At 43.3% G+C, this 22,585-nt stretch overlaps 1 protein-coding gene across 4 annotated transcripts in view; it reads left to right on the top strand.

Annotated features, from left to right (window-relative positions):
* Nucleotides 1-22,585, top strand: part of PEAK1 (pseudopodium enriched atypical kinase 1) — an 83,368-nt gene that overhangs the window by 8,851 nt on the left and 51,932 nt on the right. The window lies entirely within an intron of this gene.

The following is a 22,585-nucleotide window of genomic DNA, read 5'->3' as shown; positions in this document are numbered from 1 at the left end:
ACACCTTGCCATTGCTTGGTGAGTGTGAACATTTCAAGATTGCCACTTTCCACATGTTGATGCCAGAGTTGCAGCTTTGCACGGAATCCATTTATTTTATCTGTACTTGTAAGCAGGTTTTCATTGCGGCCTTGCATTCGTGTGTTCAGTTCATTCAGATGATGAAATATATCTGCCAGGTATGCCAGCCTTGCACACCACTCATCACTTGCAAGCAGTTTTGCGTAATCTGTCCTCTCATTTGTCAGAAACACTTTAAGTTCCTCCCGCAGCTCATACACACGAACCAAGACCTTGCCACGCGACAACCACCGGACCTCCGTATGAAACAGCAAGGTTTTATGCTTCGCTCCCATCTCCTCACACAAAGCTGCAAATATGCGACTTTTCACGGGTCGTGACTTTACAAAGTTTACCATGCGCACAACATCATCCAACACATGAACTAGGTCTGCTGGTAAAGTCTTGGCTACGAGGGTCTCACGGTGCAAAAAACAATGCGTAACAATAACATTTGGATTTCTTTCCTTCACTCTGCTTACAAAGCCTTTGGTGTGCCCGACCATGGCTGCAGCTCCATCGGTGCAGACACTTATGCAGTTTTCCCACTTAAGTCCTCCTTGTTCAAGGTATTCTGATGTGACCCGAAAAATTTCTTCTCCTGTTGCTTTTTCTGGCAATGCCTTGCAGAAAAAGAAGTTTTCTCTAATTGCATCACCATCAACAAAACGCACATTGGCCAAGAGTTGAGCATGTCCACTGATATCAGTAGACTCGTCCAGTTGTAATGCAAATTTCTCACTGCTATGGATCTTTTCCAAAACCACACTTTCAATGTCTGCAGACATGTCATCAATGCGTCTGGAAATTGTGTTGTTTGAGAGAGGGACCTTGGCTATTTCCTTAGCTGCTTCAGGTCCGAGCATCTCCTCTACAATAGCTTTGCAGGCGGGAAGTATTAATGTCTCTGCCACAGTGTGCGACTTTTTTGTCTTGGCTATAAGTTCAGCAACGTGATAGCTAGCTTTAAGAGCTCTTTCATTTACCTTTGAGGTTTGTCTCATGAGAGTTGCCTGTTTCTCTGTGTTTTCACGCAGGCGAACAAAATAGTCCACATTCTTGTTTTGAAGCGAAGGGTGTTTCGTTTGGAGATGGCGTTTAAGTTTGCTTGGGACCATAGCACTGTTAGCTAGCTTTTCACCACACACCACGCACAGTGGAGTTGGTTGGTTTGCCTCTCCGGTGAAAGTAAATCCAAATGAAATATAGCTTTCGCTATATTGCCTTGTGACAGAGAATTTGCTTGAGCAAACCATCTTTGCTTTCTTTTCATGCCCACTCGTACTTGGCCTCTCATCTGGCTCCAAATTTTGTTCAGAGTCCAGTTCTTTTCTTTTCAAAAACTTTTCCATCACTGCAGTATTCGGCCTCTCTGCAGTGCCGACTCCCACTGAGTCCTGGTCTCTGTGCTTGGGCGGGAAGGAAGTCGGAAGATGATGTCCTACTGTGATAGGTCAAGGCTGGAGTCCGGACCAATCACAGCCAGGCAAAAACATGCATACTGTGTGAGCTCAATGCAGCGGCTCTTTTCTGCAAAGGAAAAAAAATGGGCTTAGATGGGGGGGGAGAGGCGGGGTAGTCGTTATACAGAACAGTTCTTACTGCCTGTATTACGGGCACGAATTATACATGGGAATGGCGGGAAGAGTGACGGCAGCACACGCAAAAGCGGAAGCCACGAGGTCCCCGAGGCACTGCCGCGGAACAGCGGTTGAAAAACACTGGATTAGAGAGGGCAAGAGCAAGGCAATTTCCATTGAGCTTCATGGCTAAGCAAGGAATTGAACTTCCAACATGGATGTCTTCCCCAGTTTACAGAAAACCTAAAAAGGTTGAAAAACACTAACAGCGGTTGAAAAAGACTGTAATAAGGCCACTGTCACTTAATGGCTGTATACGCTGTTAAGTTTGTGAGAAACAGTTTTTGCTATCAAGCCTGCTTGGACATACCTAAACCATCTTTCCCAAATAAATTTTATTTATACCCCGCCCTCCCCAGCCAAGACTGGGCTCAGGGCGGCTAACAACAAATTAAAAAACAAGTCGACTGAAATATAATAAATAATAAAAAATAAGTCGACTGAAATAAAAACAATAATAAAAAACAAGTTGATTGAAATATAACTTAAAAACAAGATTAAAATACAACATTTAAACATCAAAATGCGGTTGAGTTGCAGAATTCTGCAAGCAGAATAAATTCCACAGCCCCGATGCATTGGCACCTCGTGCCGTTTGAGTTGCAGAATTTATTCAGCACACAGAAAATGGCCTTTTGGGGGGTGAATGTGGATGAAGCAGGAAGAGAACTTAAAAAAAAAGGCATGCATGAAATCTAGCCCCAAACACACACACGCACACTTTCCCCAAAGTGGTTGATGACGCAGGATATTTCCACATGCTTCTAAAATGCACATTAAATAAAATGAGAGAGAGGAGTGCACGCACTCACCTGCCAGCCTCAGAGCTGTGGACCTGCCGTGCTGTTTCGTTCCCCCGGCGTCGCTGCCTTCATCCAGCCGGATGCCTCTCCTGCCCAAGGGACGTGTCAGCAGCCACCCGGCGTGGGGTAGAGGCAGGACGGCCCCACTTCCTGCTGTCCACAAGGCTTTGGGGTGAGAAACACGGAGGGGCAGGAGAGTGGAGGTTCCCTTAATTGGAAAAAGCAGGGAGGCAGGCTGCTTGATGCCTGCTGAAGGGAATCCCGAAGGCGGGATCGCGCAGGCGAGCGGCGATGGGATGTGGTAGCAGCGGCGGCACACGAAGTCCCCCAGGCAGCGGAGCAGCTCGCCCGTCGAAGCCTGCACGATCACCCGCCGCGGGGAGCCGGCAGCGGCGGCGCAGTTGCTGGGCAGCGGCGGGGGTGGTGGTGGCGGTGGCTGCTTGCCGCCTCCTGGGCGGAGGCGGGCACGGTGGGCACCGGCACGGCCAAGGGCCCCTGCTTGGTGCCGTCGGATGTTGGAACTCGCTCGCTCGCCGCCCTGCGTGTGCTTGCCGAGCATGCGCAGGCCCAGTAGCGAGCGGCGATGGGGCTAGCCGGAGAAGAGAGGGCGAGCCCCCTCCGCTCCGGCCCTAAAAAGGGCAAGCCACGCCCCCTCCAGCCAGCCGATTGGCTGGCCAGGAGGCGTGGCCGGATGGGATTCCCCTGCTCTCGCGGGGGCTGAGATGGGATTCCCCGCTCACGTGGAGGCGGATGGGATTCCCCTCTCGTGGGGAAGGGCGTGATGCCCGCAACCCCACCTCCTGGGGCAGGCCCAGTAGCGAGCGGATGCGCAGGCCCAGTAGCCAGCGGCAATGGGATGTGGGAGCTCGCTCGCTCGCCGCCCCGCGTGTGCTCGCCGCCGCCGCCCCGCCTCTCACCGCCCGCCTCGCCCGCCTCCACGGAACACAAGGCAAAGTTCCACGGCACACTACTGTGCCGCGGAACACCGGTTGGGAAACACTGGTATATTGTTCAACTGATCAAAGCCCTACTGGCAAATCTGCCGGGAAAATCTGAAGCCTCCCATATTAAATATCTTTTGGATGACAGGTCTAGTGATATTACACTGGCCGTGGCAAAGTTTCTTTCGGAAGTCAAAAGAAATAAAGATCATCAAGCTTGAGACAAAACAAAATGACCACCTCGGTTTGTCTCTCTGTATTAACTGTATTTTGTTCTGAAATTGTTCTATGCGTCTTTGGACTGCAATAAAGAGTTTTTTTAAAAAATATTGTGATGTTTAGCTGGTGATAGTCCGGCCCACCACAAGATCTGAGGGGCGGTGAACCGGTCCTCTCCTAAAAAAGTTTGCTGACCCCTGGACTAAAGGACCCTTAGGGTCGCTTACAGCTCTACAATTCTATTATTCTACGCTGCACAACATAGTAAGAGCCTGCTGGATCAGGCCAATCACCCATCTAGTGAAGCATCCTCCGTGGGAACCCCACAAGCAGGATTCAAGCACTCTCCACTCCAGTGGTTTCCACTCTGAGTTTGTGTATACAGTGGTACCTCAGGTTACGAACACCTCGGGTTACAGAATCCGCTAACCCAGAAGTAGTATCTTGGGTTAAGAACTTTGCCCCAGGATGAGAACAGAAAACATGTGGTGGCAGCAGCGGGAGACCCCATTAGCTAAAGTTGGTACCTCAGGTTAAGAACGGTTTCAGGTTAAGAACGTAATGAATTAAGTTCGTAACCAGAGGTGCCACTAAATACAAGGCTGTTTTCCTATTTTCATGTTAACAGTATAAAACTGTGTTGTCATGGCTTAGCATTGCCTGTGAACGTATCCCTTTATGTTGCTAGTCCTACGCTCTGTCCTTTATTGCCTTTAGAGAATAATTTGGTCTTTGACTGGCCTGGGATATCACTGATGCATGTACGCATGCTGTGTTCTTGGAAGTAAAGAACCTACATTTGCAATACCTGAAATACTGGCTTCTGCTTGTCTACAGGCATGTAAACTCTTGTACTGAGGTACCCAAATTTGGTACCTTGGGGGGTTATTTAGCATGCGAGATATAGCAGTAATTTACATTTGTGCGGAATGAGAGAGATGTGATAAAAGATTGCATAATATTTTAAAGAAATAAATACAGTGGTGCCCCGCAAGACGAACACCTCGCAAGACGGAAAACCCGCTAGACGAAAGGGTTTTCCGTTTTGGAGGCGCTTCGCAAAATGAATTTCCCTATGGGCTTCCTTTGCAAGACGAAAGCCCATAGGGAAATCTCCGGGACAGCGGGGAAGTGCAGCGCGTCTTCCCCACTGTCCTCGGACCTCCTCCGAAGGCTGACGGTGGGGCGGAGAGACCTCTTCCCGCCGCCAGCCTTCGGAAGGCTGCTCCGAAGCCTGGCGGTGGGGCAGAGAGACCTCCTCCCACCGCCAGGCTTCGGAAGGATGCTCCGAAGGCTGGCAGCGGGAGGCGGGCTCTCCGCCCCACCGCCAGGCTTCGGAAGGCTGCTCCGAAGGCTGGCGGCGGGAGGAGGTCTCTCCGCCCCACCGCCAGGCTTCGGAAGGCTGCTGTGAAATCAATTATTAAATCTTATTGACACTGCCTGGAAGCTGTTTTGTTGAGAGCATTAGAAATATTAAGTAAATAAAACTTCAGTCATGCTTCTAATATTAAGGTTAATAAACTACCATTGAAGGAGTGGCAATACGATAGAACCTCTACTTACGTCCCGTTCTACTTAGGCTCGTTCCAGTCACGTCCGCGGCAAACCTAGAAGTAAACACCAGGTTTGCCACGATACACACAGAAGCGGCTGCCACGGTCTGCACATGCGCAGAAGCGGGCTGCCTCCGAGTGCGCCTGTGCACAACAGCGCTTCTACCAGCGACCTGTTCCACTGTCTATTGTTTTAGAATACTTCTGCTGAGGCATCATTCGCTTTCTTCTATCATTCATTTCAAATGAAGTGGACTGTGGTACACAAAAGCTTATGCCATAATAAATTTGTTAGTATTTCAGGTGCCACTAGACTCTGTTTTTGATGCAACAGATTAATATGGTTATGCCTGTGTAATTTCTATCTCATTTAAACCTCTCCTGCCTTATGGAATACCTTTGGGAGAAGAAAATGCTAAAGAGTAAACCCTGAACAAATCCAGAGTGGAGTTCCTAAGGCAGTTGGATAGCACCATGTATGCTTCCTTCCTGCAACTCCTGCAGCCCAGCTGGTGCTTCCTTTTGGACCCCGTCAGTGAGGCTGAGAGGGGAGTCTTGTCGTCTGGGCAGCCCAGGACCTCCAGACACCCTGGCCAGGCTTGAGCCCTGGAGAGGTTACCTTGGTGCTGCTATTGCAGGATTTTGATTTCTCTCCTGGGCACTCACTCCACAGTCTCTCAAGACAGATGGGTGCTAACCAAGCAAAGCCCTCATTTTGCAAAAATGGTTTCTTTTGTGTACTAAACATTTGTGTGTTGTTGGCGTCCGTCTGTCTCTCACTACTTCACCGTTGAATTGTATAGCAAAGGCAGTGGTGAGCCCCCATTAAAGGATGCAAATATAAATCACCCAAATAGAATGTGATCTGCAAAGCTTTATATAGTATAATTTAAGATTAAGGATTTGTCTTGAAGATTTCAGCTGAGGAAATGACACTTATATAAGAATCTGATCCACTGAAAGGAAATACTATTAATTTGTTCATGGTTTGTAGGATTTGGTGATTTGAGTTCTGCACTCTGATGTGAGATTAAATGGTTATAAAAGCTTGAGCAGAACATGATTTCTGTGTCATTGCAGATAGTAAGGATAGATGTGGCATATAGATTAGAGAGCTAATCCCACACAATTTAAATTATTTAAATGTTTCATGGTTTTTAATAGGTGCACCTCAATATAATTTTTTTCCATCTTAGTCTTGATGGCAAACAATTCACTGTAATTTTTGTACTTGGCTTCCCAAGGACACATATGGGAGAATGAATACCAAAACATTATTTTTTGTGGAAACTAATACATGCAAAATTCCTTTTATTATAATATTCTGGTCATCTATATAGAATCATAGAATCATAGGGTTGGAAGAGACCACAAGGGCCATCGAGTCCAACCCCCTGAATGGCTGCACCATTCCACAGTCATGCTGTTGTTCTTCCACTATTGACCATCTCATGATCAGGCAACTGTTCTGTCCTGTCTCATATGCATATTGTTGCTAATTGTGTGTGCCATTGTTTTCTGGAAGTGTGGGTATGTGTTGAAAAAGTAATATGTGCTCAGGGTACAATAAGCACTTCCTTCCTCTGTTATTTGAATTATTGACATCTTATGCAGCAGCCTTCAGGATTCCAGAAGGGTGTATGAGTGAACATCTTGTGTTGCTGTTTTTCAACCAATATTCTACACAAGACAAATGCAAGAGAGCCACTCCCCTCTGCTGCATTTTCCTTTCAGAGCTTTACAAGCACCTCGCCAAAGCATTTTACCACTGCACTTGAGAGCCCCCCTTCCACTACTTAAAAATTTATCCAGAATAGTTGGGAATGCAAAAATAGTTAAGCACACTTACTTGGTAACATGATTCCAGGAACAAACTTTCCAAGTCCCTGAATTACTCAGGCTTTCTTATACAACTGTGAAAAATTGTTTGCGTCCTTAAAGGTGTTGTAGCTAGCCTTACTTTGTGTGCAAACAGGAAGATAAAGTGAAGGAAATCTCTTACCTATATTCAGTGGTGGTCCGTGAGTAGACGCTCATTCCTCTGAGGCGGAGCAATAGGCTATTTTTCAGAAGTCCTTTCTGTGTTCTGCTTGAGGCCCAAGTACATCACTAATGTAAGATGCTTCATAGTGTACAGGACAAACAGTGCATGTTTTTATTATAATTATGGGACTAATAGAAATATAGATTTGGCCTACTAGAATATTCCATAGCTGCGTTGCAGGTCCAGCCTATGGGAGACACTTGTGGTCAAAGTAGATGTGACAATGGTTGGCACACATTTCTTTTTGCGTTTCTGTTTCATTCACAAATAAAGTGGCAGATCTTACTTGAACAGAAAAAAATAGCATGTGCAAGAAGGAGGATTTTTCCCGTCAGTCATTTGCTCAAACATGAATTCTTTATTCCCTAAGTGGTGGGAGCAAAGAGATGACGTGTAGAAGGAGGGAAAGTTCAGTGTCTCTCTCCCTATTGTTTATTTTATTAACCACCAGAAACTTTATATGTTTATGGAGAGAATACATGAATGACAACTGTGCCATATCAGGTTTAGTCTTAAGCAATTAGTAAAATATGAGTTAGACCTCTACTTAGATACTAAAGCTTCTACAAAACATGGAGTTCATTCCAGTTTCCTTGACTCATAAAATAATGCTTTGTGCTCACTGTTGTGCTTTGCCATTACATTTTGTTGTGTTAAAAAAAGTTTTAAGCATGGTTTTATTATTCAAATATTCCAAGTCAGGAAGGCCAAGACAGTTCAGATATGACTTTATTCTTGTGAATATTTTCTTTTTCATAATCGGCTTTTAAAATTATTTATTGTGCTCCTAGCTGACAACCAATGCTTTCATTTGTTAATGTTTTATTTCATTTCATCAATGTGAATTGTAGGGTTAATTTAGAAGTGCTTTATAATTCCACAGATATAATAGAAAATACGTTCTTTAAAAGCGTTCTAAATGCATTTCTTAGAGCAACATATCAAATTTAATGTCCAAGCACACCTTCTGTTATGGTAAATATGTTATGGTAAACGTAGTTTACTTCTTTAATTTATCCAGAAGCCCTGGCATTTGAGGCAACTTTTACTCCACATACTTGGCAGTTGGCCCAGAGGCTGCTTAAGCCGTGTTCAATGCCGTTGTTGCAGAATAGTATAAATAGCTTAACTTAATCCCCTTATATGTTCACAGTCATCTCCAGTCTTAAGATTCTGGTTTGCAAGGGATCAGAGAATTTTCAAAAAGTTGCAGGTGTCTGTATAGATGGACTTAATATCTTCCTGTCTGTCTGTCTGTCTGTCTGTCTATCGTTCCAGTCACTCATTGGGCTATAGATGTAAAACTAAATGTAAATTGGTGAGTTGTTACTATTTTAAGCATGTTGTATTTTGGATTTTGGATTCTGTTTCTAAAGACTGAGCACTTATATAGAAATTTCTGTGGCAGATTTAATCCCCTGTTACTGCACTTCAATGAACTACTGGTTGCTTACTACTATAAACACAATTGAACAGGGGGGGGGACACCAACAAAATTCAAAAAAATGAAAGACAAATTGAGTCATAATAATATAAAGCAAATGTGGAAATGTCTTTGAAAATGAGTTTCAAAATCCTGTATTCACTAATTTGCATGAAAATCATGCCATGGTTTTATATAATTGGGATCCAATGCCTCAACTGTTATGGAAGTATATTAGGAACCTGACCAGCAGCTGGAGATGTCATTCTCCAAATGATTTTTTGGAAATAATTGTTTATAATAAGACAAATAATGATTCCATAATCCTGACAATTTGATTATTAGATTATATAAATGATACTGCTCCTATTAATATACTGGTAATTGTAGCTATCTTCTGCTAGGAAAGAAGTTGATCACAAACAGTGTTAGAAATTGAGATATGAAAGCTAGGAGCTAGGTTATGGGTGTAACAACAGACTGTCTAGGCATGCTTTTTTATAACAAGAATACAAAGCTGAAAATGAATGAACTGCAGCTAAAATATTGTTCATTTTTCACATGGTCTAGTCCAGGGGTCGGCAACCTTTTCCAGCCGTGGGCCGGTCCACCGTCCCTCAGACCATGTGGTGGGCTGGACTGTATTGGGGGGGGGGATGAACGAATTCCTATGCCCCAGAAATAACCCAGAGATTCATTTTAAATAAAAGCACCCATTCTACTCATGTAAAAACACACTGATTCCCGGACCATCCGCAGGCCCAGATGAGAAGGTGATTGGGCCACATCCACCCCCCTGGCCTTAGGTTGCCTATGCCTGGTCTAGTCCTTCCCCTGCCCACCCCCCTAATATTCTAAAGAGGTCTCTTCTCCAGTCTTCAGAGAATAGCTGGAAGTGGGGAGGCAGGAAATGGGCCTCCTATCGTTCCACTCTGCAGTTTTAATCTGAAATCTTAGGTGTAGTACCCAGAGCTCAGAAACTGCTCACACTAATGAAATTCCCTGTTGCAAAATGTGTGGAGAACAATGGGAGTTTCGAATACTGATCACAAATGGAAAAAAATGTTAATGGTCCAGTGATCATTGACTGGATGATTAGGACATTGGGTATATAACACATCTGATAAGGAATCAAAAATATGCAAATATTTACGAAAATTTATATAAGGTTATGTAAAGTATAAATTGATCATACATATAACCTTGTTTGATTCATTTTGATTTTTGTTATGTTTTAATTAACTAAAGCATAAGGTGTAATTTATGGAATAATAGAGTGTTGGAAGGGACCTCAAGGGTCATCTAGTCCAACTCCCTGCAATGCAGGAATCTCAACTAAAGCATTCATGACACATGGCCATCCAACCTCTGCTTAAAATCCTCCAAAGAAGGAGAGTCCACAATCTCCCGAAGGAGTCTGTTCCACTGTTGAACAGCTCTTACTGTCAGAAAGACTTTCCTAATGTTTAGTTGGAATCCTCATTTTTGTAACTTGAAGCCATTGGTTTGTGTCCTACCCTCCAGCGCAGAAGAAAACCACCTTGTTCCATTTTCCATGTGACAGCCCTTCAGATATTTGAAGATGACTATGAGATCTCCTCTCAGTTTTCTCTTTTCCAGGCTAAACATACCCAACTACTTCAACCATGCCTCATAAGGCTTGTTTTCCAGACCCTTGATCATCTTGGTTTCCCTCCTTTGCATACATTCCAGCTTGTCAACATCCTTCTTAAATGGTGATGCCCAAAACTGGACACAGTATTCCAGGTGTGACAGAATAGAGTGGTACTATTATTACTTCCCATGATCTGGACAGTATACATCTGTAGTTGCAACCTAGAATAGTGTTAGCTTTTTTTTTTTTTTTGCTATTGCATCATATTGTTGACTCATATTAAGCTTGTGGTCCACTAAGACCCATAGATCCTTTTCACATGTACTGCTGGCAAGACAGGTGTCCCCCCCCCCCTTATATTTGTGTATCTGGTTCTTCCTGCCTAAGTGCAGTACCTTACATTTGTCCTATCTGAAATTAATTTTGTTCGTTTGGGTCCAGTTCCCCAATCTGTTAAGGTCATTTTGAATCCTGATTCTGTCTTCTGCAGCATTAGCTACCCCTCCCAGATTGGTGTCACCTGCATATTAGATGAGCATCCCCTCAATTCCTTCATCCAAGTTGTATATAAGGACATTCAACAACAACGGACCCAGGACAGAACCCTGCAGCACCCCACTTGTCACTTTTTTCCAGGATGACGAAGAATCATTCATGAGTACTCTTTGGTCAGTCAACCAGCTACAAAGCCACCTAACAGTTAACCTCGTTCAGCCTAGATTTCACCAGCTTTCTCCTAATAATATCATGAGAGACTTAAGCTTTACTGAAATCTAGATACAGCAACATAAAGAGGATTAAAATATGAATTAAAATTCATATTTTCTGTGTACACACAGGTGTAGTCAACCTGATCCCTACCACCCACCAGTGGGCTTTTCAGGGTTCTAGGTGGGCGGTAGGGGGTTCTATGGCACAAGCTGAATCCTCCTTCCATTGAGCACTGGTGGGCAGTAAGGAAATTTTACCATCAAGAAAGATGCCTTAGTGGGTGGTAGGTATAAAAAGGTTGGCTACCCCTGGTGTACAGTATATCAATTCTCTTTGACTGCAGTACCATTTTTCTCATGCAAAATATATGCATTAACCCATTGGCTACTAATTTTGAATAGCTCATCATTGATCAATCACAGAGATATTCTGAGGTGAATGTCCCCACCCCCAAATAGCAGAAGCAGCAAAAAGAGGATTTTTAAATTCATACCATTTCAAAATGTTGCAAGTTTTCCCTTTTGCTTAATCATAAGTGCTGATATTAGTTAGAGATGAGGTGTTACTTGCCTGTTGATGAAAGTCATCATCCTCTATGTACAGGTTAGTAGCATGAGGCCCTAGGAATGGATCCGGTCTCCTGTGAAATCCAGCTGCCCTCTCCATTTGTAGACAAAAGACATGTCTAGAAGGAGGTTGATATGCAGACAGTCTACTTGGAGGAGCCTTGAGGCTTTCCAGAAAAAGTTGCTGACAAGGCTGCCGTGCTTTGCTGTGGTGTAATGTACTGTGTAAGCCACCTCACTACTTGAAGCGGGGAAGCATTAGGCAGTTGTCAGGATTCTATTAAACTTTTTTTAAAAAGTCAGTAGGAAAATCATTAAGTTCCTAAGGCAGTCCAGGCAGTTCACTGACAAACACTGCAGCAGGTAGGTGGAGCTGGGCTCCTGGCTGGGCTCTGTGTTATCTCATTTGACTCAACAGCAGGACCAGAACGCTTAGACTCTCAGAAAATGTTCTAGGTTGTTGTTTTGTTCCAATATTCTTTTCCTCTTCATCTATAACAGTGAATAACACAAAAATGAAATGTTTTTGGTACAGAAGCTAAGGTTGAGAAATTTTAAGTCATTTCTCAACTTTTTATTTCCCTATTACCGTATTTTTCGCCCCATAAGACACACTTTTTCCCCTCCAAAAATGAAGGGGAAATCGGGGTGCGTCTTATGGGGCGAATGCCTGCAAGCCTCGCGCGCCCGGCAGGAGGTCCCACCGGGTGCGCGAGGCTTGGGGCAGCAGCCTGTCGCCCGAAGCACGGGGAGCCCTCGGGAGGGCTCCCCCTGCTTCGGGCGAGTGTCTGCAAGCCTCGCGCTCCCGGCAGGAGGTCCCACCGGGTGCGCGAGGCTTGGGGCGGCAGCCTGTCGCCCGAAGCACGCGGAGCCCTCCGGAGGGCTCCCCCTGCTTCGGGCGAGTGTCTGCAAGCCTCGCGCACCCGGCAGGAGGTCCCACCGGGTGCGCGAGGCTTGGGGCGGCAGCCTGTCGCCCGAAGCAGGGGGAGCCCTCGGGAGGGCTCCCCCTGCTTCGGGCGAGACTCTGCAAGCCTCGCGCACCCGGCAGGAGGTCCCACCGGGTGCGCGAGGCTTGGGGCGGCAGCCTGTGCTTCTAGGTGCGCGCAAGCAGTCCACTAGCCTTGGGAGAGCCGCGCGGCTCTCCCAGGGCTAGCGGACTGCTTGCGCGCACGCAGAAGCTTGGGGCGCGCTGAGCTCGGCACGCCCCAAGCTCCTGGTGTAGCGCAGCGATCCGCTAGCCCTGGGAGAGCCCTGCGGCTCTCCCAGGGCTAGCGGACTGCTTGCCGGCAGGCAGAAGCTTGGGGCGTGCTGAGCTCCGCACGCCCCAAGCTCCTGGTGTAGCGCAGCTCACCTGGGGGGGAAATAATTTTTTTTTCCTTTATTTCCCCCCCAAAAAACTAGGTGCGTCTTATGGGCCGGTGCGTCTTATGGGGCGAAAAATACGGTAGATTGATTTCAATATTGATTTAAATAACGTTGCTGTTCATGCATTCAAAAACAGAAAACTGTAGAATAAAAGTTGGAAGTTACCCCCTGTAAGTCCCTGTGGAACTCAGATGTCATCATGATCTTAATCAGTACCGATTTGGGGAAAGTGCTGTACTGTACTTCCTGTTGGTTCATTAGCCGAATCACTGTTAGATATGTGTTTCAGTTTGAAAGGCAGCGTATGGCTTGGCTTGAGTGCCAGTTTCATTTTACAAACACATATACAGTGGTGCCTCGCAAGACGAAATTAATTCGTTCCGCAAGTCTCTTCGTCTTGCGGTTTTTTCGTCTTGCGATGCACGGTTTCCCATAGGAATGCATTGAAAATCAATTAATGCATTCCTAGGGAAACCGCCTTCAGACCGCCTTCTGAAGGCTGGGGGGGGGGGGGACAAGGGCTTTTCTTCCCACCCCCAGCATTTTAAAAAACCCCGGGACAGCGGAGGACTTCTCCGCTGTCCAGGCGATCTTAAAATGCTGGCGGGCGGCATTTTAAAATCGCCCCGGACAGCGGAGGACTTCTAAGAACTTAATTTGTTCTGGAGGTCCGTTCTTAACCTGAAACTGTTCTTAACCTGAGGTACCACCTTAGCTAATGGGGCCTCCTGCTGCGCTGCAACCGCACAATTTCTGTTCTCATCCTGAAGCAAGGTTCTTAAGCCGAGGTACTATTTCTGGGTTAGCTGAGTCTGTAACCTTAAGCGTCTGTAACCCGAGGTACCACTGCATTCTTATATGGTCGTGTTATTTTTTGTTTATGTATACATACTTATTTATTGTTTCTTCCGGTTGTTTGAATTTACATGTTTGGGTTTCTTATGTTGAGTTGAGTAATTTCAACTTATTTTGGTTTGTAATTGTTTATACTTGTGATATAAAATAATGTGCAAATTGTATTTTAAAATTACCGTATTTTTCGCCCCATAGGGCGCACCGGCCCATAGGTTATGTCCAGATAAGAGTAAGGTGCTGCTAGTGGGTGGTTCCCTAGATCAGATGGATGGGAGGTTGCCCTCCTTCTGAACATAGCTCCTGGATCCATTACTGTTGCTTGAGGCTCAGGTGGACTCGGTGGCCTGGAGTGCCTTCTATCACCTTCAGCTGATGGCCCAGCTGTGCTCTTAGCTGGACAGGGATAGCCTAATGTTTTCTGTCCTCTGGTAACCTCTAGATTAGATCACTGCAATGCATTAGATGTGGGGCTGCCTCTGAAGACAGTTCTGAAATTAGCAGCCATATGAACTGACCCTGGGCAAAGTGACTAACAAATTCAATTAATAATGATGATAATAATAATAATAATAATGGTTTATCAAAATCCTGTTGTAACTTTGGTGTGTGTGCTTTTTTGATCTTCTTGACCTAGTGCTAGATGCGCGTAGAGAGAGGACAGTGGGTAGCAAGCAGACACAATGCTGCTGCTGAAAGCTATGAGTTCACTTCACACAAGTCTGGGTACTGGGTGGTAACTGAAATGTCATTTGCCAATAATGCATTGTCTTCATTCATTGTGTAAAACCCTGCAAGGCAGGGACTTGAAGCCAGGCTAGCTCATTTCACAAAAATTACAAGTTGGCTTAGAAAACTTTGCTTCTAGAGCACATAGGAACTTACTTCAAAGAAAAGAAAAGCTGAGAGTGAGCCTGGTACTGGCTTTGGGCTCCCTAAAACCCTACCCTTTCTATCCATTTAACAGTAGCCCTGGATTAAGATTTAAATAAAAGTAGTTGATTATTCTGGCTTATGAAGTGCTAGATGTTTCTGTGTGGGAGGAATTCCTCTAGGGTTTGGGAAGGGTTGAGTAGTGCTCTCTGAACAGAACTATCTCAGCTGCATTGATGCATTGTATAATTTGGACAGGAAATAAAAAGGCTACTATTTAGATTATATTTTCCCTCTTCAACAACTGAAGGCTGTGGAATGGGAAAGAGTGTGTGTCCTTTTGGATACATGTTTTTCAGTTGGTTTTCTGCTGGTGAACACAATTTTTCCACTTGACTCACTGGGTGAAATCTAAATGAACATTACAACATGTGTTTATAATCCCTTTTAAGCAAAGTATGTCCTGACCTGCTTAACAATGTTTGATTACATTATTTTACTCCTATAATGATGGATTTTAGCAAGGTTTAGTTTGCATTTCAGAAACATATTGAAGCTCAGACAACCTCCATTGGGAAGATACAGTTAATTCAGATGCAACATTCCTAGTCTTCCAATACATAGGATTGTAGTTCTTTCCTCAGCCCCTTGCACTCAATTTATTTAGTTGCTTATTCTTTAGTGCAGATCATTATTTATTACATCTGAATGGCAAACCATGGTTTACACCTCCTGTCAAATCTGAATTAAAAGAAGTGTGAGGAATAGGAAACACTGACCCAGCACAGCCATTGCTTAGTGTGAATTAGCCAACATATGGGATTGCAGTGGCAGTTCTCATTGTTTAGCTTAGAACTGCATCCAAACACAGGTTTGTGGTTTGCCTGAAATGAGGCAACCCATGAACCCAGGTTTGGGCATAATGCTAAGCCAAGCCACAGCTTGGCACAGCAGCAGGACCAGGCATAAAGCACTGTAGTCCTGATTTTCTCTCCAGGAACCTGCACATCTGCTCATTGTGTTAAGGTTAGTGCTATATGAGAACTACGCCATTGTGTTAAATTGGATAATTTTGTTTCCAGATTTTAATAATAATAATAATAATAATAATAATAATAATAATAATAATAATAATCTGTTCCAATTTTGACTGTGAGAAAAGTGTGTGCTAATGAGTCCCCTTTATTCGTTTCTGTATTCAGAGGACATCTAGCATGGATATTAAAAAGATGTAATCTTTGTTATCCTAGGATTTTTTTTCTGAGGCGTCAAGGCTGCTTGTTCCTTTATCTACTTCTCTAGTGCATTGCCAATGTCCTTTATAAAGACAGAAGGTAATGTGCTGAGATGGAAATTGTGTATCTTTTGAGTGAATAATGTGGAAATGCTTCTCCCCTGATACATTTTCCTTGGTACTTTTAAAACCTATTGGGGATAATCTAAATGTCAACAGATAACTATTAAAAGATTTTTACAAAATCAAGTTTGCATGCTACATTGTTATAAGAGTAAATATTTTGTTGAGTTGTTGATATCTAGCTGTAAAGGCTTACTCAGAAATTAAGTGCAACTTTTTGAGCATACTCTCTCTGTTACAAAAAACAACTTTATCAAGGGGGGGAATGTTACTTGTTCAGAAAACATCTTGTTCAGAATAAATATTAAACATAGAAACATATTGTAGACCAAAACAAAACAGAAAGATCACTTCTCTTAACAGTTTCTGAGCCATTTGACTCAAATGCTTTTCTGGTTTCATCAGCAACAATAAAAGCTGGGAACCTAAAGGAGTTATCTTACCATTCTTGGCTTTCAGATATGCAGTTCCTGTTCTAAATGGTACAAATGGTACAATGGTTTTAAATGGTTCTAAATGGTTCAAACTAGAGTGGCACCACATAATTTTTTTGTGTAGCTTGGCCAGTTAAAGTTGTTGTGAAATCCCTGTTGATTGGCAATTTCATCATATGATAGCTTAAAATATAAAACCACGGACAGAAAGCTTTCTGGGCATCTCAGTTAAAAATCTTGTTTTAATACCTTTTAAATGGGGGGATGAAGAAAAGTATTTGTCCTGAATTTTGATGGACTGTCCAATTAAATTTGCAGCAGAAATCCTGACAGAAGAGTGTGTTGAAAATTCCAAGGTTCATCTGGAAGTCCTGCCTCAGGGGTTCAGTTACTGGCATGTTTGTGGATTGGATCCCCATATGGGCCAAAAGTGTGGGCCAGCTGCACATTCCTGCATTGCAGGAGGTTGGACTAGATGTTCCTTTGTGCCTCTTCCAACTCTACAATTCTATGATCTTATTGTCTTCCCTCCAGTGTCTTATATACAGTTTGACATTCATTATAATGTAATTCTAGTTAGTTCTTCTGAAAACAGCAACAGCACTATTTCTAGTGAGGCTAATGAAGAAAACCACTGATATTGTATTCAGGACTGACAAAGGCACAACCCTCATTCTCAGCCCTATAATGATCAATAAAACTAAGTATAAATGGAAGCAGTAAAAATTGTTTTAAGGAGAAAAATGATGTGTGCAGTTGCTATAGAAACTAGCCAGACACACATGCAAAGCAAAAATTCTAGCCTGCAATGCATGCTGTTTACTGACAATACCGTAAATCAGAAGTTATATTGACTCCTTTTTCCCAATTATGAAATGTTACATTGATTATTATATACAACATATTTCTTATGACACATTGGTGGCAATTGGGTTGTAGGAGTGAAACAATATGGTAGGTAAAAATAGAAATGAAAAGGGAGGGGGAATTCCAGTCATAAGGAAAAGTGACCAGAGTTGTGTAAGAGAGGAGACCAAAGTCAATAGCTAATAGCTAAAAGAAGACCAAAGCTAATAGGATTGGAGATTCAAATGTCTCATAAGCACTGTAGTTTTACTAACAGCACCAAGCTATGCTGAAAAGTGTCTTACCCTGATTCAAATGGGCTTTGTGCTGTCACAGTTGCTTCTCTTCTAGGATAAATGTTGTGTAGCACCTGTCTTCTTCCTGCCCTTCTCCTTTGCAAATAAATACTGAATACTTAAACATTTCAGTTTTATCGATGCTTAACACCAAATATTCTTACCTTGGCTTAGAAAGGCTGTCACAATTGCAAATGTGGATTCATGCCACAACAACTGTACTCAGAAATAGGGCTGGGTGATATATCGATAAATCGTCCAAAACTGGTTTGAAAGCCATATTGTTATATTGGTTTCATAAATTTTTGGGCTGGCAATATATCGTGAATCATGGTGTGTGTGCGCGCGCTATGCAAAATCACAATGCAAGGAAAACTAAAGGCAGCCAATGCCTCTACATAGCTCCATCCTTATTTCAGACATTGTGATACATCAGTATATTGCAATGTTTAGCTGGTGATATACAGTATTGTGATGTTGGAAACCAGATATCACCCAAGTCCCACTGAATTCCATAAGGATTGTTCCCTGGTAAGTATGTACAAGATTCCAGTATGAATTGGTTAGTTTAAAAAGGTGCCACACAGCCCTCATAAATTTCCAGACCTATGGGAAAATATTATTCCTCTCCCCCAGGCTTATTTGCCTCTACATCTTTTTGTCCAGGCTAGGACTAAGAGATCAGGGTTAAAATCAATGACAAAATTCACTGTGTGACCTTGTACTAGTCACTGTCTCTCAGCCAAACCTTCTTCTGTTCATGCACCTTGCAAGCTGGCCAAGAGAATCTGTCCAGATGGAAAGATGAAGAAGGGAGGGATGGGAAGAAAGATATGAAGGGTGGGTTTAATCCTTTTGTCCTCCCTGTGAGTGAATCTGTGTGTGCACATGAGAGGGATTGTATGCATGCATGCGCACATGCGCCACACTCCGACTCATCACCGCATGTGTCCTCCAGAGCCTGTTGCTCTGCTATGTTTGATTGGATTTGTCCTAAGTTTAATTTATGATACTCTGTTTCCATACATACTTTGATATTTGTGACTCACCTGGAAGAGCTGCCTTGGGGAATCAACGGTTGGCAATACTGTATACCCATCAGTATGACAATGAAACCATAGTGCAGGATGTCAATAGAACTGAAGCTGGCCGGCAATTCAGTGTGCATGGATCCTTCTTTTGGGAAAGGAAGAAGTAGCTTAACATACCTTTTCAAAACTCTTATGTTATTGGTGTTAGCTACATAAAGTTGCTCAGAAGAAAAACACAAAAACTATGATAAAATAAGATTGAATTAGATGGTTATTTTATAAGCACTTAAAACTACTGGTGCCTAAGAGCACTAATGAGTGAGCAATACAGGGAATTTGTGTAATCTTTATTCTTAGACTGGGTTGTAAGGCTTTATTTGCTGGTTATTTCCAATTTCATCAAGTCAACTCAGTGCTACCTAGTGTCAGACAATGTTTAATGAAATTTTAACATCTTCCCATAATAATTAGTTTATTATTTCAGAAGCTAAATGGTAATAATTGGACACTGAATGCTGGTGGTGTTTATGTAATAGTGGGGGAAAGTACAAGAGCCTTAGAATTTCAATAATAAAACAATTTAGTTGTGTGCATTTTCTAACAGTGTAAAATTCTGCTTCTACATTGGTACCTCTGGTTACGTACTTAATTCGTTCCAGAGGTCCGTTCTTAACCTGAAACTGTTCTTAACCTGAAGCACCACTTTAGCTAATAGGGCCTCCTGCTGCTGCTGCGCCGCCACTGCATGATTTCTGTTCTCATCCTGAAGCAAAGTTCTTAACCCGAGGTACTATTTCTGGGTTAGCGGAGTCTGTAACCAGAAACGTATGTAACCTGAAGCGTCTGTAACCCGAGGTACCACTGTACTTAGTTATGGCCAGGTATGGGCAAATTTAATGGATACTATTAATATTTACATTGTCCTGTTTTAGTCCAGTATTTGAGGGGGTTTTGTTGCATATTGGGATATTGTGTTCTACAAGACCCAGTGTGGTATAGCAGTTAGAGTGTCAAACTAGGACCTGGAACACGGGTTCAAGTCATCACTCAGCCATGAAGCTCAGTGGGTGACCTTGGGTCAGTCATTCTCTCTCTTGGCCTAACCTACCTCACAGGGTTCTTGTGAGGATGAAATGGGGAGGAGGAGAAGCATGGGGAACAAGGTGGGGTATAAATGCAATAAATAAATAACCACATGGTATTTACTATTTATATAACTTGTTAGCTTTGATCTATAAGAATAATAATGTTTTCCCCCTTTTGTGTTTTGTCCTTTATTTTTCTCTCTCTCCCTTTCTCTTTCTTTTCTTCTTATTGTTTCTTTTCATTTCCCCCCTCTTTTTTGTCTCTCTTCTTTGTTTTCCTATTTTTCCTTTTTCTTTGGAGTCCTATGTCTGGGGTCTTTATTAGGGTCCAGGGAATGCATGCTCGTGGGGTGGTAGGTGGTTGATGGAGGACTCTGGATGGGAGAACAGGGAAGTGTTGGCATCCCAGGGTAAGAGGCTGGGAGGAGAAAGGAAAGATCCCAGGTGAATACTGGGAGGAGCTACTTAAGAGAGAACTGTGTATGCTATTTATTTATATTTTTTGTAGCTGTTATCTTAGTGTATTATGAAAAACTTCAATAAAAATCTTATTCAGTGTATAAAACCATGAGATCTGAACCTGCTGGTTTGGGCCAGTACATAGTGTGTCATGGGAGGCAGGAACCCCCATGTTTCACCGTAGCACCTGAGTCTGTTCTGCCTCCATCAAAGACTCACACACACCCATATATTTACACTCCCATTCTTGCTGCTTTCTCTCAGGCAATTCATTCATCTCTTTTCCACAATTTTAGTTTTGCCTTTTTTTCTCATTCCGATCACTCTTGAGTGTCAGTTGCTGTTCATTGACTGTTCTGTTGCTCTCTTTCTCTCCCTCTCTCTCCTTCTGGTTCTGATTGCCATTTTGTGCTCTTCTCCGTTCTCCATCATCTCTGCCTCCCAATCACCATTTTGTGTTGTTCCCACTTCTTTTCTGGTCTGTTTTCTATATAAAGATAAAAAATAGTAAAAAAAATTTCTCTCTGCTGTTTCCTTGTTTCCTTGCTTCCGCCCCTTTCTTCCGTTGTGTATGACTGTGAGGCAGGGACAGTGGGGTTAGCTTTGATCTATAAATAATAATAATATTACTATAAAACCATGAGTTTAGTCCATATGTTGCTAAAAGTAATTTTTATGATAGTGAGAAAAATTCAAAATGACTGAACTGCTCTTTTCACTGTAGTGAAAGTATTCCTGCATTAATATTCAGTCTTAAATTTGCATAACCATAAGCTTTGAACTGAATGGAATTATTGAATGAATGTAATAGGAGTTTGTTTGCAAGCATTAAGACATCACCAGGATCCAAAGAGAGTTTCTACATGGCAGCAGCTCTCTGCTGTTATAGTTTACTGTGCCATGCAACAAAAAGCTCTTGAAACCCAGGGAAACTTCAGGAATGACCTATTACCGTATATTGTAAGATTGATTTAGATTGTGGACTGACAGAACAGGCATATCTGTAAACTGTGCAAAAAGAAAAGAAAAATAACTTCTAGGACAGCCACCAATTGCCAAATTTGATTGCATTTGATAATAGAATCCTAGAATCCTAGAATCATAGAATCATAGAGATGGAAGAGACCACAAGGGCCATCGAGTCCAACCCCCTGCCGAGCAGGAAACACCATCAGAGCACTCCTGACATATGGTTGTCAAGCCTCTGCTTAAAGACCTCCAAAGTAGGAGACTCCACCACACTCCTTGGCAGCAAATTCCACTGTCAAACAGCTCTTACTGTCAGGAAGTTCTTCCTAATGTTTAGGTGGAATCTTCTTTCTTGTAGTTTGGATCCATTGCTCCGTGTCCGCTTCTCTGGAGCAGCAGAAAACAACCTTTCTCCCTCCTCTATGTGACATCCTTTTATATATTTGAACATGGCTATCATATCACCCCTTAACCTCCTCTTCTCCAGGCTAAACATGCCCAGCTCCCTTAGCCGTTCCTCATAAGGCATCGTTTCCAGGCCTTTGACCATTTTGGTTGCCCTCCTCTGGACACGTTCCAGTTTGTCAGTGTCCTTCTTGAATTGTGGTGCCCAGAACTGGACACAGTACTCCAGGTGAGGTCTGATCAGAGCAGAATACAGTGGCACTATTACTTCCCTTGATCTAGATGCTATACTCCTATTGATGCACCCAGAATTGCATTGGCTTTTTTAGCTGCCGCGTCGCACTGTTGGCTCATGTCAAGTTTGTGGTCAACCAAGACTCCTAGATCCTTTTCACATGTACTTCTCTCAAGCCAGGTGTCACTCATCTTGTATTTGTGCCTCTCATTTTTTTTGCCCAAGTGCAATACTTTACATTTCTCCCTGTTAAAATTCATCTTGTTTGTTTTTGCCCAGTTCTCTAATCTGTCAAGGTCGTTTTGAAGTGTGATCCTGTCTTCTGGGGTGTTAGCCACCCCTCCCAGTTTGGTGTCATCTGCAAATTTGATCAGGATGCCCTTGAGTCCATCATCCAAGTCGTTGATAAAGATGTTGAATAAGACCGGGCCCAAGACAGAACCCTGTGGCACCCCACTAGTCACTCTTCTCCAGGATGAAGAGGAACCATTGATGAGCACCCTTTGGGTTCGGTCAGTCAGCCAGTTACAAATCCACTGAGTGGTAGCATAGTCAAGACCGCATTTTACCAGCTTCTTTACAAGAATATCATGGGGCACCTTGTCAAATGCCTTGCTGAAATCAAGGTAGGCTACATCCACTGCGTTCCCTTCATCTACCAGGCTTGTAATTCTGTCAAAAAACGAGATCAGGTTAGTCTGACATGACTTATTTTTCAGAAATCCATGCTGACTATTGGTGATCACAGCATTCCTTTCTAGGTGCTCACAGACTGTTTGCTTAATGATCTGCTCCAGAATCTT

The sequence above is a fragment of the Podarcis liolepis genome (genome assembly GCF_965112155.1).
Source record: "Podarcis liolepis genome assembly, chromosome: 9".
NCBI lineage: Eukaryota > Metazoa > Chordata > Lepidosauria > Squamata > Lacertidae > Podarcis > Podarcis liolepis.
This window is presented reverse-complemented; position numbering and strand designations above follow the sequence as displayed.